General features: G+C 40.2%; 1 pseudogene; it reads left to right on the top strand.

Annotated features, from left to right (window-relative positions):
* Window positions 1-15,640: 15,640 nt before the first annotated feature.
* LOC148017588 (ABC transporter G family member 4 pseudogene) lies at window positions 15,641-17,989 on the top strand (annotated as a pseudogene).
* The last annotated feature ends 4,729 nt before the right edge of the window (window positions 17,990-22,718 follow it).

Raw genomic sequence — 22,718 nt, 5'->3', positions numbered from 1 at the left:
GTGATATGTATCTTTCATAGCAATCAAAGAATCAAAAGATATGATAGAAATATTATGAATGGCAGGTCTTCTACTCAATGCATCAGCCACTACATTTTCTTTTCCAGGTTGGTATTGAATGATAGGATGAAAACTTTGAATAAAGGAAGCCCATTTGATATGGCGGTCAGAAATTTGAGGTTGGCTAAGTAAATGTCTAATACTTTGCTGATCGGTCTTTATCATAAATTCTGAACCCATCAAATAGTGTTTCCACTGTCTTAATGTACAACTGCTAATAGTTCTTTGTCATATGTGGAATATTTCAGCTCAGAGGGTTTCGGCTTACAACTAGAATATGCTATAGGATGATTTTCTTACATAAGTATGGCTCCTATTCCTGATCCACTAGCATCGATCACTACTAGAAAGAATGGTCTATTAAAGTCAGGCAACTGTAGAACAGGGGCATTGGTTAATGCATGTTTCAGTAAGTCAAAGGATTTCTATTGATTTTCAGTCCATTGATAAACAATTCCTTTCTTCAGAAGTTTGGTTAATGGTAAAGCAAGTAATGAAAAATTACGTACAAACTTCCTATAGAAACTAGCAAGACCAAGGAATGAGCATAACTCATGCACGTTTTTAGGAACATGCCAATTCAATATTGCATCAATTTTCTTAGGATCAACTTTAATTCCATCAGATGATACAATATGACCTAAATACTCAATTTCTGTCTTAAAGAATTCACTCTTTTCAGGATTTGCATACAGTTGATTTTCTTTCAATAACTGAAAAACCAATGACAAATGCTCATAATGTTCTTTCTCATTTTGACTAAACACCAAAATATCATCAAAGAAAACAATTACACAATACTGATATTTCAAAAAGATACGGTTCATCATTCTACTAAAGGTAGCAGGTGCATTAGTCAATCTGAATGGCATGACCAAAAGTTTGTAATGACCAAACTGTGTTCTGAATGCAGTCTTGAATATGCCAGACTTATCTAGCCTCACTTGATGATAACCAGACTTAAGGTCAATTTTACTAAATATAGAAGATCCTTGCAGTTTGTCCATAAGGTCATCAACTCTAGGAATAGGATACCTATTCTTTACAGTGATCTTATTTAAAGCTTGGTAGTCAATACACATACGATAGGTATTATTCTTTTTCTTGACTAACAATACAGGTGCACCGAATGGAGAACTGCTAGGTCTAATCAAACCTCTATTTAGTAATTCCTCAACTTGACTCTGGATTTCTTTTTGCTCTATCTGATTATGCCTATATGGTGCTTTACAAGGTGGTTGTGTGCTAAGGATCAAATCTATTTTATGGTCTTCTGGACGTGAAGGAGGTAAACCTGGTGGTAGGTCTTCTGCAAAACAGTCCTTAAAATATGCAAGAAATTCCTTATGCCTAGGGTGCATATGATTTTCCTTTACTTGCAATTCATTCACCCAAATGAGATAGGATTTACTACTCTTGCGTAATGCACGTTTAGCTTGAGTATGCGAAAGCAGTGGAAAAACATTAGATGCATGCATACCGTATAATGTAATAGATTTTCCTTGAAAATTAATATTCATTGTGTGTGTGGAATAATCTATATCTGGATTATACTGGTGTCGCCAAGGCATACCTAAAATAATGTCACTCGACTGTAATGGAACAACTAAGAAATTTCTTCTTTCAGTGTATGAACCAATTTGAATCTCTAAGTCTTGCACTTCTTGTGTACCATTATTCCTAGTGCCTAAAAATGCAGCTTTTATGCGATAATGCATAGGTACAGTCTGTAATGTCAATTCCTTTATCAATTTTGCTGAAATAAAATCATGAGTACTACCGTCATCATGCAAAATAGTCTTTTCCTTTCCATGCACCAAACATTTCATAGTCAATAATGAATGTGGAGTAGGCATACCTGGTAAAGTATCGGAAGTAGTAGTAGTGTCGTCCTCATCTTCAGTGAAATCAGGCATATCCTCATGTTCGTCTTCGTCCATGGCTCCAAGATAGTTGATAGGAGCTGGTGGCTTCTTTGAATGACAATTTGCTGCTAGATGTCTAGGCTGGTGGCATTTATAGCATACTATTGGCTTGGCTTTGGTTACATTATTTGCAATGGCGAGAAGTCTAGGTACATTTGGATTTGGCTGGGGAATAGGCTTAGGATTTGGATTGACATTGGATGGTAATGCAGGTGGTTTAGCCCAATTCTTGCGGAAAGATGATGAAGAGAAATGACCTAGATTAAATCTTCTAAAATTGGAATTGAATTGTTTAGATCCATAATTACCATTGGCTTGGAATTGCTATGGTCGTCTATCTCTACCGCGTAGCTTATCTTCAGTGTCGTGAGCTAGTGAAATGGCGTCTTCAAGAGTAGCAGGCTTGAACATGTTAACTTCAGCGTAGTAATGCCCAAGGAGTCCAGACATATACTTCCGCTTATGTGTCGCCTCTGGTACGTCTTCAAGTATGCGTAGCTGGAGGAGTGCATTCCAAAAGCGCTCTGTATATTGAGGTATAGGCTCACGATCCCGTTGTTGGAGATGATCCCATTGCTTGATAGCTTTCTCATGAAATTGCGGTGGAAGGAAATTCTGCATGAACTTCTTCTTGAAATCTTCCCAAATAGCAGGACAATCTATGCTCTTGCGTACTACAGTCCACCAAAGTGATGCTTTGTCTACCAAATGATTAGTAACGCATGTGATTTTATCTTTTTCTGGATAGGTTTCCTCATGGAAATAGTCATCAAACTGACTAATGAATGCTAGAACAGTCTTTCCTTCTCGTATGCCATTGAAAGTACGAAATTTGAAACTTCGTTTACTTATCTTTGATTCCTTGCGAATGGTTTGAGCTTCAAGGGTGGCGTCGATGGTACGTCGAATTAGATCTTCAGCTTGAGGTTCTTCTTTGTCGGTAGACGCTCTTTGTAATTTTACCAATTGCGCTTGCAATGCTTGCCTAGCCCTTCGTTCTTCTTCCAATTACATCATGATTAAGTCCAGCTTTTGCTCCATTGTAGGTTCAGGTAGGTCATCTTCAGCCCATAAGATAATCTGTATGTGGTTCCGTCATCCTGTAAAACTCAAAAGACTTTTCTCACTCAAAATCAGGTTAGCGGGATGAGCGTAGCTCAAATTCGGGGTTACAAGGCTTATGTGTTTTTGGGTATTTCTTTCTCAATCTTCAAAAAATCTGCGATTTTTCCTTCTTCATATGTTGAAAATGCTTCAGCAAACTGTGTATGGGTAGAATACCTTCCAACGAACAACTTTGCAGTTCGGAGTTTCTGCGCAGGTACAGCCCTTCTAGGAGTTTTGAGCACAAGTCAGTTCTGACTCCAGTTGACTAGTCTGACTTGCAGAGTTGCAGACTTATGTGACTTGCAGAGTTGCAGACTTGCAGAACTTAGCCGACTTAGTGAACTTGCAGAACTTGATCACATATTACTTGCAGAACTTGATTTCTTTGGTGTAGGACGTGGAGTTGTTGACTTGCAGAGAGAGAGATGACTTGTCTTGATTTGAGTAAGCTTAATTTGATTAAGCTTAATAGCTTAAGCTTATGGGAGGGGCCTATTGATCAGAAAACGGTGGATTCGTGGGGGGGGGGAGCGTTTTTTTTCGCTGCCCGAAAAAATCGGAGGCCCCTCTGAGACCTCGATTAGAATTTATGAAGCTTATTAAGCTTCTTTAAAGCTTATAAGCTTTAAGATTAAACTTTTGAAGAGATAAGATATGGAGTTTCTCACTGTTTGCCCACGACTTGATGATGGAGATGAAGGAGTGGTCCTCCGCCTGTACAGCCCAGTCCTTCGTGATCTGATGATAGAAACAGGGGTTGTTGATCTGCCTGTATCGACGGTTCGTGATGAGATTGACTGTAGAGCCCGATCGTTCCAGGAGCTCCGCCTTTGCACGAGATGGGTAGCGATTGGAAGCTCTTGATCTTAGCTCCGCTCTGATACCACTGGTGCGCAGATCGGTCACTGTATGCTCACGTAGTGAATCCCGGAAGGTCCCTAAGAACAATGAACTCTACTTTTTGCACAAGTTACAAGGTAAAAAGCATGAATGACAAGAGCAAAAGACCAATTGGGTTCAATCTCTCCCCATGCCTTGTGTGAGCGCTTCACAAAGCATATATTTTATGTATATTTCTTCTTCATGCTCAATAATAGCCCAATTTACAAAAATATATCAAGCTTTTAGCTTTTGAGTTTGCTTTTACAAAAATAGGAATAAAGATAATGGACGGTGCCCAAAGAGTCTGGCACGCCCAATACAATGTCCAAATAGAAATAACATATCCGTGCGCATAGGCGCATACAAAATAATGATAAATAATCGATGCCTCAATAGACATAACAAAATATAGGCGTGGCGCCTATCAAAATATAATCCATAGGTCGAATACTTGCTAGACTCCAATGCTTTCCTCCGCCACTGCTGCTATCTCTACACATCAACTGAAGCATTCACAATCGTTAGTAAAATAATACAATTAAATCGACAAAAGTGAATACCTAGCAGTCTTCAACTACATAAATAAATCAACTGGTTAGAAATAAATCCTAACCTTAATTTATTACGAGTGCGCACTCTAAACTCATAAACGTTTATTAATTTAATATGCATTTTGCGGAATCACCCGCTATGGAATCACCCATGTACACACTAAATTAATGAAACGCCCGAAAAGGATAAGCATCCCCATCAACTTCTCGCACAAAGAATCCACTTTGTGTATGAGCCCTGGTCATCAAAGTTTATGGAATCCACCGAAAAACCTCACGGAATCCACCGTGAAATATGCCTCCTGGCATCAACTTCATCTTGATATAGGTTGGCATACACCGAAAGGTCTATGTAGAGGTCTCCTAAAAAAGAAGAGTCTAATTTACTCTCAAACAATTCTTGTATGCATGTCTCCTCCACTTGTTGTGTTGGATTTCTAAAGCTTGGCTCCTCCACATGCTAGAACCCCTCCTAATCCTCCATTTCTTGCAAGTTATTCTCCCCTATCTACACGCTCTCCTCATCCATGCTAGGAAAATTTCTTTCCTTATCTATTTGATCCATTGGAGGTACTACAAGCACAATATACAACCAATGAGGTTAGGGTAGAAGATCACCTATATGGAACCAATCAATAACTAATCATTGACAAAAGGTATAATTTTTAGTCTTTAGTTTATTAATTAAAAAAAGAAGAAGGATGTGTCTTGCTCATAGTGACTTGGAGAGACAAACGTGTCTCACCAATCATTCCACTTCTTCTTAGAATCTACCTCCAAGAATCTAAATGTCCCTCATGGAACAATAAATCCATCTCCTTCCACTACTATTTTCAACCATTACAATATTCATAACTATGGTCAACCATCAACTTTCTTACTCAAAATTCGCAATCACACCACAATCTTTGCATTAAGTGCAATTTGTTGATGTGCTCTACTAAAAAATGTTGCCCACGTGACCATACCATGCTATAGACTTTGTACTGTTGATGGAAACTTTAGGGTTAGTTGTCACTTACACTTATTGCATACAATAACAATGAAAGCATATGTTTACCTTTGGATTATGTCCACTAGAGAACTCCCACTCCTTTCATGTAACTGCCTCATCTTTATTTAATGCTCTTCTTAATGTGTCATGCAACCACCTCACTCTTGAGATATCGAGCTCCACTCATGATATGCCAGGGTGACCGTTGTGCATTTATGTCACCGACTTGTTAGCTGCAGATGCGGTTGGTACACCGCCCATGAATAATAGCTAGATGACAGCTATCCTTATCTACTCTAGTTCATGGCTCAGTTAGTATGCCACCTTAGTTAGTTGAGTTTGGTTTGAGACCCATATATAGGGTTCTTCTATTTCTCTGTACTAGAGTTCTTTTGGCTTACACAACTAAGAAGAGGAAAACTGTTTTCAGCCTCCACCTTTGTGTGTATTTTCCCATTGTGTAAGAGAGAAAGCTACAAGTGAGACTCCTTCCTTCTCTCCCATAATCTTGACATGGTATCACAGCCTGGTTCGTGGTAAGGAGCTCAAGAAAGCAAACCAAGTTCGCGGTGTTCTGGTAAGAGGACCAGTGTTGCTTTCATTTTTCGAGTTTTGGGAGCAAGTCTCTGCAGGTAGCATAGCCGGAAAGTGCAAGAGTGCATTGTCTCAGATTGAGATGCCCTTCACGGTGTAGCAAGAGGGTGGTATATGCTACAGGAAAGGGCTTTGGCCTTGGTTGCCCTATTTTTTTGATTCGAGGCCATTTCGAGGCATGTTTTGGTGGCGAAAGTTTTTTACACGCACTCAGCAAAAGGCCCAATTTTTTGCTGTGCGACCACTGTTCCACAGGTCGGTGAAAAGTTGCCATAGAAATTGCATCGTATGCCTGTGTGCAGAGACATTGGGAGTTACAGAATCATCCTTGTTTCCTGTTGATGCAAAATCGTCACTAGGAAGTGATTGTGTGGTCAAATATCACTTTCGTCAGTTTTGCAGATTTGCCCTTGTGAGGCTGAAGCTATGTTTTTTGCAGTGTTCTATAATGGTGTCTGATTCTCTTTCACAAATTATCATTGAAAAGCTTGACAAGAACAACTTCTAAGCATGGAAGTTTAGAATGACGAATTTTCTTATGGGAAAAGGATATTGGGAATTCGTTGCAGGAACATCAAGAAGAACCAGTTCTTCCTGATATTCCCAATCAACAACAAATGCAGGAATTTAAAGGATGGCATGAGAGAGCCAGAAAAGTTATGTATTGGCTGTCTATCAGTATTTCAGACTCTATGATTGTGCATATTCAGGATGCAAGTACGCCAAAGGAGGCATGGGATACTTTGTCAAAAATGTATAGCACAAATACCCAAGCCAGGAAAATGCAGCTCAAGCAAGAGTTGCATAATGTGCAAAGAGAAAGTATGAGCATCAATGACTACCACATGAAGGTGAAGAAGATTGCAGATGCACTTGCTTCCATTGGGTGGCCAGCGGAATATGATGATTTAGTTTCTATGACCTTGAATGGTCTAGAAAAGGATTATGCACAGTTTCGGACATCCATTTCAGTTCGTGAAAGATTTCTGATTTTGAGGAGTTGATTGCTCTTATAATTTCCGATGAGCAAAGAAATGGTGGTGCATCTTCTTCAGGAGGAACTTCAAAAGAAACTGTCTTCTACTCAAATGCTGGAAGAGGTAGAGGCAGAGGTAGAGAAGGCCAATTTGGAGGCCGTGGTAGAAATCAGAATATGCAGCAAACTCAAGAAAACCAGTCCTATGGAGAAGGACGTGGTAACTCTAGAGGCAGGGGGAGCCAAAGAGATCGTGGTGGATGGCAAAGAGGCCAAAATGCAAATAGTAATGTTGAATGCTACTATTGTGGTAAAATGGGTCATATGGCTAAAGACTGCTATAAAAAGCAGAATGACATCATGAATGGAAAATTGCAACAAGGGAATTATGCGTCTTCTAGTAGACAGGGTGATGACATAAATGAGCATTTGTTTATGGTGCAGCACAAGAACAATTCTGTGACAAGTGTAGAAGAAAGTAATGATGTATGGTATGTTGACTCAGGTGCATCAAACCACATGACAGGTCATGCAGAATGGATGGAGGATGCAAGGAAAATGGAAAAACCAAGATTTGTGGAGACTGGTGATGATACTGCACATCCTATTGTGCAGATTGGAAAAATTCCTTTGTGTATGCAGGATGGGAAAAAGAAATACCTGTCCGATGTATTTCATGTCCCGAATATCACTAAGAATCTGGTTTCTGTTGGTCAAATGGTTGAGCAGGGCTTGTAAGTTAGATTTGATCCTCATGGATGCTTTGTTGAGGATATGAAAAATAAAGGTCGCTTGATAGCAAAAGGAAAGAAGAAGGGCAGAATGTTTACGTTGGATGCAGACATGTCTGAATTGAGTGCGACAATGTTTGCACATGGGACCGGTGTAGTTGCAGATATTGATATCTGGCATAAACACATTGGTCATGTTAATGTACAGCGACTTAAATCAATGCAGGCCCAAAATATTGTTGCAAGATTGCCTAAATTCAAGGTTGCAGAAATACATAAGGTATGTGAAGTTTGCCAATTTGGAAAACAGGCAAGGAAACCATTTCCTAGACATGTTCAAGAGAGTGAGAAGCCATTGGAATTGATCCACTCTGATGTGTGGACTACTAAAGCTGCATCTCTTGGAGGCTGTCATTATTTTGTCACTTTTATTAATGACTATAGCAGAAAAGTTTGGATGTATTTTAGGAAAAAGAAAAGTGAAGTCTTTGGGCATTTCAAAACTCTTAAAGCTATGGTTGAAAAAGAAACAGGCCTGCAAATAAAATGCCTAAGGTCAGATGGAGGGGGAGAGTACCTCTCAAATGAGTTTGCAAGGTTCTTGCAGGAGCATGGCATAAAGCAGCAATATTCATGTAGTCATACTCCACAACAAAATGGAATTGCAGAAAGGAAAAACAGGTATATTGGAGAGGTATCTCGTGCCATGCTCAATGAAAAAGACCTGCCAGATTTTTATTGGGCTGAGGCAGTTGCTACAACAATCTACATAATGAACAGGACTCCCACTGCAGCAATACATGGGATGACTCCAGAGGAGAGGTATACTGGTAGGAAACCAGATATATCTCATTAATTTTTTTTTGGTTGCATTGCCTATGTTCACGTGCCAGATGAGTTGAGATCCAAGTTGGATCCAAAAGCTGAGAAGTGCATCTTTATTGGTTACTCTCTGCAGCAGCAGAAAGGGTATAGATACTATAACCCTTCTACTCGTAAGTTTACAGTGAGCAGAGATGTTTTTTTTAATGAGATGAGTAGCTGGTATAAACCAGTAAATGTGATTGATGATGTAGATGCACAAAATGGTAATGCTGCACAGAATTCACAGCAGCAGTCACAAAATATTAGTGGACTTGGAGTGTCCTCTAGCAGTGGTTCATATTCTTCGCCATGGACAGGCAGATTGAGATCAGGAGAATCTCCTCAAAACAATGCAGATAGTGGTATGCAGGTTTCACGAAAAGGAAAAGAGAAGGTAGATCGGCCCATGTTTGATGTGAATGCAGGTCACTCTTATGTGGATGGTGAATCCAGTGGCTCAGAACAGAGCATTGATGATGAGTTGGGTATTCCTTCTATTGTTACACTTGGAATAAGGAAGACCAGGGATGTTTTGAGAGCACCTGGGAGTGAACCTACTTTGCGCAGGTCTACCAGAGCTAGGTATCCTGTGGATAGGCTGAAATATGATGGATTTACAACCATTCACGATGCATATATAGTCAAAGTGATACAGGAACCAGAACCCACTTCTTTTGAGAAAGCCATGGGAAAAGAAAAATGGGAGGAAGCCATGGATGAAGAAATGGATGCCTTGGAAGCAAATGCTACATGGGAGTTAGTACCTTTGCCTAAAGGTAAGAATGCAATTGGCTGTAAGTGGGTTTATAAGGTGAAGCACAATGTAGATGGTTCTGTGAATAGATACAAGGCAAGATTAGTAGTCAAGGGGTATGCACAAACATATGGCATTGACTATGAAGAAACATTCAGTCCGGTTGAAAAGATGGCAACCGTAAGAGCAGTCATTGCTATGGCTGCATCAAAGGGATGGTCTTTACATCAGATGGATGTAAAGAATACCTTCTTGCATGGTGATTTGCAAGAAGAGGTCTATATGGAGCAGCCACCAGGTTATGTGCATGCTGTTCATCCTGAGTTTGTTTGCAGGTTGAAGAAAGCCTTATATGGCTTGAAGCAAGCACCTAGAGCATGGTCTGACAAGATAGGACAATATCTTGCCACTATTGGCTTTCAGATTTCCAAGGCAGATTTCTCACTTTATGTGAGAAAAACGGAGAAAGGTATTATACTACTTGTCATTTATGTTGATGATTTGATTATGACAGGTGACAGTGATGAATATATCCTTCATGTGAAAATGCTATTGAAGCAGAAGTTTGAGATGAAGGATTTGGGAGAGCTACGTTATTTCTTGGGCATTGAGGTGATTAGATCACCAAGTGGGATACAGCTCTTGCAGAGGCAGTATGGATTGGACATGCTGTCCAAATATGGGATGACAGGCTGTAAGCCTATTTCAGTTCCTTTGGAGCAGAATGTGAAGCTGAGTGCAGATGCAGGTGAGCTTCTGGAAGACCCTACTATGTACAGACGCATAGTAGGAAGCTTGATTTATATGACTAGTACCAGGCTAGATTTGAGCTATGCTGTTGGATTGGTAAGTCAGTTTATGCAGGCTCCAAGGAAACCGCATTTGGATGCGGCTAGACGCATACTCAGGTATGTGAAGTCCACATTGCAGTATGGACTATTTTATGAGACTGGGGTTTAGATACAGTTGCATGGATATACTGATGCTGATTGGGTTGGTAGCATTTCTGATAGACGATCTGCCAGTGGATATGTGTTCTCTTTTGGGAGTGCTGCAGTCACTTGGAGCAGCAAGAAACAGCCTACAGTTGCCTTATTTAGCACAGAGGCTGAGTACAGGGGTGCAGCAACGGCTGCATGTGAGGTAGCTTGGTTGCATAAGCTACTTTATGATATGCATCAGCCTACAGATGGGCCAATTGTCATTTATTGTGACAACATGAGTAGTATACACTTGGCAAATAACCCAGTCTATCATGCTAGAACAAAGCACATTGAGGTGCATTATCACTATGTGCGGGGAGGGTTTTACTAGGTCTTATTGATCTAGTTTATGTTAGCACAGAGGATCAGGTAGCTGACATATTCACGAAGGCATTGGGCGCAGAGAAGTTGCGCAAGTTCAGAGACCTGCTTGGTGTGCAGGAATTGGGATTGAGCTCGAGGAGGAGTGTTGAGATATCGAGCTCCACTTGTGATATGCCAGGGTGACCGTTATGCATTTATGTCACCGACTTGTTAGTTGCAGATGCGGTTGGTACACCGCCCATGAATAATAGCTACATGACAGCTATCCTTATCTACTCTAGTTCGTGGCTCAGTTAGTATGCCACCTTAGTTAGTTGAGTTTGGTTTGAGACCCATATATAGGGTTCTTCTATTTCTTTGTACTTGAGTTCTTTTGGCTTACACAACTAAGAAGAGGAAAACTGTTTTTCAGCCTCCACCCTTGTGTGTATTCCCCCATTGTGCAAGCAAGAAAGCTACAAGTGAGACTCCTTCCTTCTCTCCCACAATCTTGACACTCGCATACATGAATTGTGGCAACTCCTCGATGCCCTTAGGATATTAAATAGATCAATGATGTGTACTATGAAAAAATTTTAATCACATTTCCTCTCATAGCCTTTTGGAAATCTAGTCACACTTGTGAAGCCACTTCTCTATGGATGCATGGTGCAATGTATAAAAACGATTCACTTTCTTCTCCATGGTTCCATTCACCCTCTTCTCTATCCCATTTCTAACCACTACACCTCCAATTAGTCCATCATCATCCTTGAGGGTCCATAGTTGTTTATTGTCTATATCCACCACTACAAGCCACTCAAAAATAGTACCAAGGTCTATGACACTAGTCAACTTTAGCCAACCTACCCTTTAAACAAGCAGGTTTTCACACAAAGTCTTTCAAGGTTTTCATGAAGCACTCCAAAAAGAACATCCATAAGCTATGCACCAACCCTATAGCCTCCACTTCATCCACAAGATGTACTAGGAAGTGGGTCTGTATCATGAGCATGCTTAAGGGGTTAAATTTAAGAACCATCCTGTAGAGGAAGCACAATGGATGCACGCTAGAGACTTAAATGCTTTCCCCACTCTGTTAGCTCCACATTGAGCTAATAGCAATTGAGGTCAATTGCTATCCCACCCCGGGGGTATGATGCCAGGAGGCATATTTCACGGTGGATTCCGTGAGGTTTTTCGGTGGATTCCGTAAACTTTGATGACCGGGGCTCATACACAAAGTGGATTCTTTGTGCAAGAAGTTGATGGGGATGCCTGTCCTTTTCGGGCGTTTCATTAATTTAGTGTGTACATGGGTGATTCCATAGCGGGTGATTCCGCAAAATGCATATTAAATTAATAAACATTTATGAGTTTAGAGTGCACACTCGTAATAAATTAAGGTTAGGATTTATTTCTAACCAGTTGATTTATTTATGTAGCTGAAGACTGCTAGGTATTCACTTTTGTCGGTTTAATTGTATTATTTTACTAACGATTGTGAATGCTTCAGTTGATGTGTAGAGATAGCAGCAGTGGCGGAGGAAAGCATTGGAGTCTAGCGAGTATTCGACCTATGGATTATATTTTGATAGGTGCTACGCCTATATTTTGTTATGTCTATTGAGGCATCTATTGTTTATCATTATTTTGTATGCGCCTATGCACACGGATATGTTATTTCTATTTGGACATTGTATTGGGCGTGCCAGACTCTTTGGGCACCGTCCATTAGCTTTATTTCTATTTTTGTAAAAGCAAACTCAAAAGCTAAAAGCTTGATATATTTTTGTAAATTGGGCTATTATTGAGCATGAAGAAGAAATATACATAAAATACATGCTTTGTGAAGCGCTCACACAAGGCATGGGGGGAGATTGAACCCAATTGGTCTTTTGCTCTTGTCGTTCATGCTTTTTACCTTGTAACTTGTGCAAAAAGTAGAGTTCATTGTTCTTGGGGACCTTCCGAGATTCACTACATGAGCATACAGTGACCGATCTGTGCACCAGAAGTTATGGAGCAATAGAATAAATTGTGTTTATGAGATAGCTTAGTGTTAGAGTCATTGACTCTTTACTTATATTGGTACTTTATTATATGTGTTTTAACTTACTCATAAGTATAGACATGTGTTGTTATTGTATTTGATTTTCACCTCTACATTGAATTAACTAATATCTCTTTTTGGTTGTATAAGTCACCACACTTAGTCCAAAGAGCAATATGAAACTATCATTCATAAATGAGGAATTGGAGATGAAAGTTTGTGTGTATATTTACAAATTAGTTGGCATGCTCTAAAGATATAGTAGATGTAGAGTTATCTCAGTCAGCATCCTCACGTTCTATCTTATTATGCTCTGGCACATCGATCTCCAACATATATAGTCGATGCTCTGGTTTGGCTGCAAATGGAGATAGCTCAAGTGTGCTTTGCTTGACTAGTGGAAGTGGTGGATGTTGTGGAGAGTTGGAGACTTCCTCTCTTCATCCTACTAGGATTGGTTCCTAAGGATGTTGCTAGGATACAGATGATATAATTCTATAGTCAGTTGGCACTCCTTGCTCCCATTGAGGATTTGGGAAGGGTGGCTTTGGTGGTTGCTACCAAGATACAAATGTAGTGTCCCTCTCCCATTGATCAAGTGGACACCCATCATTCGTACTAGCTACAGTTATAGACACTGCCACTCCTATGACACCTTGGATTTGCTTAGCTATCTGTGGGTGACACTCTTATAGGGGCCATTCCTATAGGTACACCATATATACATGGATCCTCTAATTATACTCAAGAGTATGCTCCCAAGTGGGAGATGATATATACTAGTCATGATATGTCTTGAAACAAGATATGTAGAAAGGCATGGTTTGACTGTACTCATTGACAAGCTCTACGCACACACTACTTTGATATGTCATGTGCATTGGATGATTCGTTGCATATTGAGACAAGCTTTAGGATGGTGACCAACTATAAGATCTTAGATTCTTGGAGTGCCCTTCTTTGTTTTGGCCTTGTGCTTCATACACTTTTTTCCTTCATTGTATACAACTTACTTTGGTATACACTTTCTTCTTTCATTGTACGTGGCTCACATTGAGTGATATTTATAGAGACTTTTTCCTCAATGTTGTTCTACCCTATTGCTCACTACAATTCTATATTAGTCATGCTATCATTGTACTTTTCTGGACATTGAATGAATGGATTACTTGTTTTTTGGTAACATATTTACAATATATTGAATCATGATCATGTGCAATCTTTTAAACATGATGGTTAATTAATTGTAAATGCAATGCAATAGAGCATTGTTCTCAGCACATGTGGCTTGAAGGCTGGCATGGCTACCACCCCTTTTTTCTCTTTACTTTCAATTGTTGCTATTAACATCACAAATTTTACTGTAATGGTTGTTATAATAGTTGTTATTTTACTGTAAAACCATTGCTATTTGGATCGTTATTAGAGCAACAATTCTATGGTATTACTAATAGCAATGGTTCTAGTGATAATGGAAGCAATTTATTCACAGATAAAAAATGTCACTAGAAATATTGGTATAAGCCGTATATGTTGTAGTGTCATTGAGTAAGAAAATGAGACCATCAAGCAATGCAAAGATGATGAAAAAATCCCACGTAGGACTTGAAATGATATATAAAAAATCAAAAGAAGAAAGCTTGCATGTTGCCACCACCTCCCAAACGTTCAAACTATCAAATATCCATACCATAGTTGGGCTTCTTGCCCCATTTTTTTTAAAGATTCCAATTTTTTGTTACAAAAGTTTCTTCAAAGGCATAAGAAGAAATATTAAACTCTCTCCAAGTTTTCCAAAAAGAAACAATAGGAAAAAACTAAAAATTGGTACAATTTAAATACCACCAAGTCATGCTTTCACCCCCTCCTTGCACAAGTCCAATAGGAGTCCATTGGTAGGCTATTGAGTTACAGTTGTAGCATGCGTCACTAACCAATAAAGGATTTACATGTAGTTTACTTCTATTGATTGCATGTGTCATTACATCCTCATGAAAAGAGAGAATAATGAAGCTTACAACAAGAAAATATGAATTCCCAATAGTCCACATCCATCTCTACATGGATTAGATAGAGTAGGGCCATACCAAGACCTGCTAGATTTCTTAGAAGTCAAACAAGTCAAGTTTAGGTTGTGTGGTGTGTGCTTTTTCCTCCTTGCTCACTAAAGTTACACTTACCTATACTTTGAAAACCAAATAGAGACTTTGGCTTTGCTGCAGTGCTACTCTTAGCACCCAAAATTTTAGGGTTCTATGTTGATTTTGATAAGTTTTGTTTACGTCAAAGTTGAAGCCTATGAAACCCTTCCATGTGGGTGGTTACTCGATCAAGTGACTTGTGAAGGTCAATTTGAAGTTTGAAGTTTTAATATCATGGATTTGGAGTACAGATCCATGGATTTGACACTAGTAAGTAATTGTATAGTTATCGGGAAAAAAAGTAACCTTGGTATATTATAGGTTATCGCCTTTTAGATAAATACAGTTTTAAAGCTAAACATACTAGTTAGTTGCACGGAGTAATTCCGGGCCATGTTGTTGAGAGGTAGGGCGCCGTCATTTTAGGTGCCAGTCCTGGTCTCATGTAGCTGGTCGAGGGGGCCCGGACGTCTGTCTCGTTGATGGCGCACCCGTGTGAGAGTGCGAGAGGGAGAGTAGATGGTGATCAAATTTTGAACACTTATTCTAAGAAATGCTTGCATGGTGAGCTTAGAGCTGATAAGAGAGTCAAAGAGCTGCATGTTCTGATCATGCCTATCTCTCTCTCTCTCGCTGAGGAAAGGTGAGATAGAGGAAACTCAGAGACAGAGAGAGAGAGAGAGAGAGAGAGAGAGAGAGAGAGAGAGGGAGGAAGAGGGAGAATGGGTACTAATGAAGACCACCAGATTCTCGAGTTTGTTTTCGAGGATAGCTCAGGTGTTATAGCTGGTCTGAAGCCGCTTCCACCTTCTGCTGGTCTGAAGTCGACTTGGGACTTCTGCAGGTCAGAAGACTCGAGAGTGCCAATAATTCCTGCAACAGAGACTTTCGAGATTGAGGCCAGAAACCTTTGCTACAAGCCTCCCAAGAGATTTTTTAGCTGGCCATCATCATCATCATCATCATCATTGCCGTCAACATTGTCTGCTTCATCGACATCGTCGTCCTCCTCCTCATCATCAACAACATCATCATCAATGACATCATCATCTTCATCATCATCTGCTGCATCATGGATCAAGGCCCTAGTGAGTCCAACAGATCATCATAATGACAAATTCATCTTGGAGAACATAAACTGTGTGGCAAAAGCAGGGGAGATCATGGCCATTGCTGGCCCCAGTGGAGCAGGAAAATCCACTCTCTTAGAACTCCTTGCAGGCAGGATCAAGCCCACTAGCCCCTCTCGCAGCATCCTTGTCAACAAGCACCCCATGTCGCCGCAGTCCTTTCGACGCATCTCGGGCTTTGTGCCACAGCAAGACACTCTTTTCCCTCTCTTGACAGTCCAGGAGACTCTTATGTTCAGTGCCAGTTTGAGGCTTCCTTCAGCTTCCGTCTCCCCCTCACAGAGAGAAGAGAGGGTGCAGTCTCTCCTCCTCGAGCTCGGGCTATCGCATGTTGCCGACTCAACAGTGGGTGATGGTCTGAGTGTGAGAGGGGTATCAGGTGGAGAGAGGAGGAGGGTTTCGATTGGCATTGATGTCATCCACGAGCCTGCTGTCCTTCTCTTGGATGAACCCACTTCTGGGCTCGACAGTGCCTCTGCTCTGAATGTGGTTGAAATGCTGCATACCATGGCAAAGACAAAGTCTCGCACCATCATCTTGAGCATCCATCAGCCGGGTTACAGGATCATCCAGCATTTCAATCGAGTCCTGCTGTTGGCCAAGGGCAATGTTGTCCACCATGGATCTATGCAGCTGCTGCAGTACAAGCTGGTGCAGCAAGGCCACAAGATACCACCCCATACAAATGTGCTGGAGTATGCGATTGAGGCCATAGCAGCAGGGGGCGAGATGAAGCTGGAGGTGGAGTACATTGCGAGGGCGGATGAGCGGGGTGATCAACATCATGGTCATCATCATCCTCAGTCTAATAATAGTAATCATCATCATCATAATTCTCATGATTATAATCATCATAATCGTGATCATGTTCATAGTGATCATCTGCATCAAACTCATCATAATCATCGACATCATCATTATGAGCTGCATCATCATGATTATCATCATCACTACCATGAGTATCATGATGTGGAGGCAGCTATCATGGTCCACACAGGGACATTAATGACAATGGACCCTAGCCATTTTCATATTCCAAAGTATCATCATCATGATGATCATCATAAGCTGGCCGCAGAATCAGCCGATTTTGCCAACAGCAGCATCCACGAGATACTAATCCTGACACAGCGGCTGACAAAGAACATCCTGCGGACGAGGAGGCTGGTGGTGGCGCGATCGCTCCAGGCGCTGGTGGCGGGGGTGGCGCTAGGCTCGATATACATGAAGGTGGGGCTGGACGAGGCGGGGATAGCAGAGAGGATGGGCTTCTTCGCCTTCACCCTAACCTTCCTGCTCTCATCGTCGGTGGAGGCGCTGCCGATATTCATGAAGGAGAGGGAGGTGGTGGAGAGGGAGGCGAGCAGGGGGGCGTACAGGGTGTCATCATACGCGCTGGCCAATCAGGTGGTGTTTCTTCCGTTTTTACTGTGGATCGCGGTGTTGTACAGCGGGCCCGTGTATTACATGGTGGGCCTGAGCTGCGGGTGGGGATTCTTCCTACTGGTGGTGTGGGCGGTCCTGGGGGTGGCGAACGCGTTCGTGTCGTGGGCGGCGGCCCTGGCTCCGGACATTGTGACGGCCAACTCTGTCGTGTCGGCGTGCATGGGCTCCTTCTTCCTGTTCTCCGGCTACTTCATCTCGGCCTCCCGCATCCCCCCCTACTGGCGCTTCATGCACTACCTCTCCCTCTTCAAATACCCCCTCGACTCCCTCCTCGTCGCCGAATATTCCCGCCTCGCCCGCACCTGCTTCGCCCTCCGCCTCGGCGGCGGCCCCGCCCTCCCCTGCGCCCTCACCGGCCGTGACGTCCTCCGTCGCCTCGGCCTCTCGCATGCCTCCACGTGGACCGACCTCTCCATCATCCTTGCCTTCACCCTCTTCTACCGTTTCCTTTCCTACCTCGTTCTCAGACTCAGGATCTCCTCTAGGCAGAGTTGAGCGACGCCATTGCTACTAGCTCAGTTCAGCTTCTCACATTCCCTCCCCCTACTAGCTCAATTCAGCTTCTCACATCCCCCCGCGCCCCCCCCCACCCACCCACACCCCCCCCCCCCCCCCCCCCCCCCCAAAACACTCTACATTGACACAATCAATACTCTCACATTTTTCAACATTTACAATATTTTACATGCTTGCATTTTCAAATTCGTTGGTCTCATCGTTCTAAACACAAAACGTTGTTTGGTCTCATCATCTATAAGCACAAATATGATTCTTATGTTTCTATTTGTTGAGCTATGGACTATAAATGCCTTTCCCATTTTAGTGAAGATGATTGCAAAAAATTAAGGCCAATAAGTTTTGCTTCATAAACACTTTCAACTATGTGCCACACGTGCGAACTTGCCCAAGACCTTTTGACTCAAGTACAAACATATTGGTTACATTGTGCTTGAGTAGCCGTTTTCAACAAATAGAAAGATGCACAAAGTTGACAAATGGGTCTTCAAAAACTAACTAGCAAGTATTATGATCTAGAATCCTTTTGGTAATAGGTTTTGTGGGGAACTAGAAATTCAAGCATGTGTTTGAATTAGGTGAGATAGAATACGTGACTAGGTTACTCTTTTTAACAAATAAGGATCATTTGAAAACTAATTTTAGGGCACAAGCAACTAGTCAATGTGAAAAAGAGATGCATGTATCATTTCTTCCATAACATTGCTATCTTCCTTTTCTTCTAATAAGTAATAGAAATGATTGAATAATTTATTTGTTTATTCTTAATTTATTTTAACGAGTCTATCTTTGCTTCATGTTAGCTTTTTCCATTGTTGCTGAACGCGGTATATTTTAGATGATCAAATGCAATAAGACTCCAAAGAGCTCTTTTGAGACCTCTATATCGCATTTCATAAGTCTTGGAAAAATCCATGAAGTTTTTTGTGCGGATGCTGGATAAAACACAAAAATTGATGCCACACTTTGCTACTTGTATTATAAACTCATGTTTCATAAGTCAAGGTTCTTTGTATTCCTAAAGTTGTCTTGTTGTTTTAGAATTCATTTTGTGAGTAATCAGGATAACTAAAAGAAAGATTTCTCTAGAGGGAATGGAGGAAGAGGATCTGGAGGATACATGTGATGAGAAGCTCTTTGATTTCCTCCGAGCAATTGGAAATTCATCCAGATTCAACTATACATCATAGGTATGCTCGATATTCCCTTTCATTTGCAAGAGCTCTTGAAAGATCTTGAAGAAAAATTGAAGGATTATAGGGAGTGTTATGATAGACATGCGCAGAATCTAGAGATTGAGGGATTTGTCCATTATAGTGATGTAGTGGAAGCTACCAATGTAACTAGAACAATTTTGCAAACAAGGTTTAGCCTCATTGATGAGGAATTCAAGAAGTGGAAAGCAGATTGCCCTTTTTATTAGGATCAACATCAATGTCTTCTTGTCCAGAGGGATGTTGGATTTTCTATATATCTTTAGTATATGGACAATTCTTCTTTAGATACAAGACAAGAGAAGAAGACAGAGGATATTGCAAGTAAAGATAAAGAGGTTGAAGCGAAGGGAAAATGTTTCAGGAGGATGTTGAGAACAACTAGTGTAGGGATTTGATGTTGCTTTGTTTAAAAGTGAGAATATTACAAAAATAGAAGAAAAGGAGATAGAGTTGAGTGCAGAGACTGAAAAAGGTTCTCTTGATTGTGTCCCAACATTTTCCACTTACCTCGTTAACAAAAGGAGATATGCATTGCTAAATGATATTCAACACTTTTTTTTATCTCAGAGAAGATTACTGCTTAGAAATCCTTGCAAGATGGGGCCAAATTCATAAGATTTTTATAGGTTATGAATAGGAATTGCTAGCAAGTCTTGATGTTGAGAGGGAGAGAATTTTCAAACTCTATAGGCTTGCATTCATGTATTAATTAGATCATGGAATATGAAAAGGAGGGGTTACCTACTACTGAAGAAGAGTTCTCACAAGTTCAGTAGAGACTTAGTATTGATGGCAATATGGGGTATGCAGAGAAAGTGAAGTCTCCCTCAGAGGAGAAACCAAAAAGTCTAATAAATCTTTATGATGATACTCTTCTTGATGAATATGAAAACCCAACGGTATGAAAGATAACTTTAAGATATCCATTGAGTTTTATATTAGAGTTTGTTATGCATTATAGACAAATATTATACAATATTTATCTATTGATATCTTGCACTATTGTGGTTTATTGTGCAAATAGAAATTCAAGATCTAGACAACTTTCTTGGAAGAGCCAAAGGCTCAAGGTCATTGAAGCTTGGCAAAAGTCAAGGCCTTGGTCATTATATTGGAAGCTTAAATAATCAAACATTTGCAATTTATCATAGTAGGTTGTCAAGCTCTCCAAGCTTGCCAATGATGGCTTTGAAAGCTATCTCCAAGGTGATTGGATCCCAAGTTTTCAATAGAGGATTAGATAAAATAATTTTGGTGGAGAATGAAGAAGCTATAAGAATTTTTAGCTTCATGCATGGATATAGTGAATCTAGGGTAGGATAGTTCAAACTTCTTAGCTCTTATTTACTCTCCCATGTGGGAGATGCTAAGAATTTGAAGCTCCTTCCAGGCTTTAGGAAACAAGAGTTCTTGACATTTAGAGGTCTTAATGAGTGGGATGAAACAAAAGATTCCTCTAGAGACCGTAATGAGTTGCTTGAAACTAGAGACTCTCCTGCAAGTAACCGAGTCAAACTAAAAGATATCAAGGATTTCTTGAAACCCATCTTTTTCCATCTCTTTGTCTAGTTTGTAACCATTCTGAAAATATTTGCTTTGCATAAGAGTTTAAATATCACTCTTTTCTTCTTTGGGTAGCAGTTTGTATAGTTGTTGCCAAAGATTATGTATTACATGATGTGGTTGTGTCTTTGAGCTTGAACTTGTGCCAAATTTTTCGATATAACCATTGAAAGACCTCTAATAAACTGTTTGCTTTCTATCTTCCATGTCCATTTCTTGTGTGTTTAAAGGATCTTGTTATTGCTTGATAATGTGATTTTTCTATATCGTGGGTTGACCAGATAGACAGAGATCCATATTGCTTGAAAAAATATGGAGCATGGTTGTATAAAATATGCTGCATAGTTAACAAATAAAGACAGTTAATTAAAAAAACCTTATATGAGTTAGACAATGAAAGAGCCATGCATATGCAAACTTCTTACCATATATGAGTGAAGTGGTGATCACCCCAAGCTTCTGTCATTGCCTTTTTAAAAAATGTTCAATTGGTTTTTAAATTCTTTGAGATCATCATCATTCCATTCAGTTTTATCACAATGAAATAATACTTTGTCTAGTGTTTTCTAAACATTGGCTTTTTTATTCCGAGCTTATCCATTATCAACACGATCTTTAACTGCATTATGTAGGGACTTCTATAGATTGTATCTAATAGTTGAGCCATCATTCCCAGAGTTTATCTTACCAAGTCTCCCATGAAAGCCTAGAAACCTTCTAGCCTTCACTCCACTAATAGATGGATTTTTGGGGACACAATTGCCATCCTTAGACTTTTGAAGATCGAGTTCAATAATAACATTACCATCATGCAAACCAATTGTAGATAAGACTTTTTCAATCTTTGTCATAACATCTATTCTAGCTGATCATGGCTACAACTTCCATGCAAAGGAAGTTCACTAAAGGAATAACTAGGACATGCTTAAATTATGGATCCTTGTTGTGCTTAGAGGGAGCTCTATTCCAATGCTTGAGTTCAACTCTATGACTGGGGACATGCAATATAGACAAGGACATCTAGACTTGGCTCCCTTTGACACATTATACATATATTTGAATATCTTTAAGTCACCAGCTATGTTTCACTCAATCTTATAGTTCCTAAATCCTTCAACAAATAGCTCTTCTCTTGCCTATTATCCCTTAATAACATCGTGTATTGGTGTTTGATGAAAAACCTAATAAAATATATCAAAATCCTCTATATCTACTTCAAACGCTCCTAGCTATTTGTCACCTTTATGGCGGCCTAGATTTCTAGGTTTGATGTAACAATGAGAATATCATGATAATGACTTATTAACGATTTTTGATATATTTACTTACCAAAATATAAATGTTTTTAAAAATATAAAAAATAATTTTATATTCTAAAATATTTTCTCTCTCTAGGATCGCTTACAAGGCAATTTCGAGACCTCAAAACTCCCCTAATGAACAAATTTCTAGCAAGTTAGCAGAATAGGGTCACTAGGACTACCCTAAGAAATAGCTCTTAGAGTGTTTGACAATATCTTTACAGGAGGCGAAAAATTTCTCAAACCTCCCTAGACACATCTAACCAAACCTTGGGACTTCATGCCTTGAGTGTCGGTCCCTAACAAAAGAAAAATACCCCACATACGTATACACATTAAGCATAAAGTGAAAGAACTCCTAAGGGATGGATATCACATGGACTTGGCCACAAGAAGCTTCTACATAGCAAGAGGCTCCCTCCATGTGCTCCATCAAATCTGTTTAGTGCAATTTAAAAGAAAACCCATTAACTGCACCCGCACCATATTAAAAAATGACCCTCTTGGCCTAATGAAATGTAACCATAAAGCACACCATTCAACAACCTACTACTGAAAGAAAAATCTTGGTTCCCACATAAACCTTACTAAAGTAGAAAAACTACACCAAGGGAATGGCCATTTAGG

This window comes from Lygodium microphyllum, chromosome 22, assembly GCF_053477565.2.
Source record: "Lygodium microphyllum isolate KBCC chromosome 22, Lygodium_microphyllum_v1.1.10, whole genome shotgun sequence".
In the NCBI taxonomy this organism is placed as follows: domain Eukaryota; kingdom Viridiplantae; phylum Streptophyta; class Polypodiopsida; order Schizaeales; family Lygodiaceae; genus Lygodium; species Lygodium microphyllum.
This window is presented reverse-complemented; position numbering and strand designations above follow the sequence as displayed.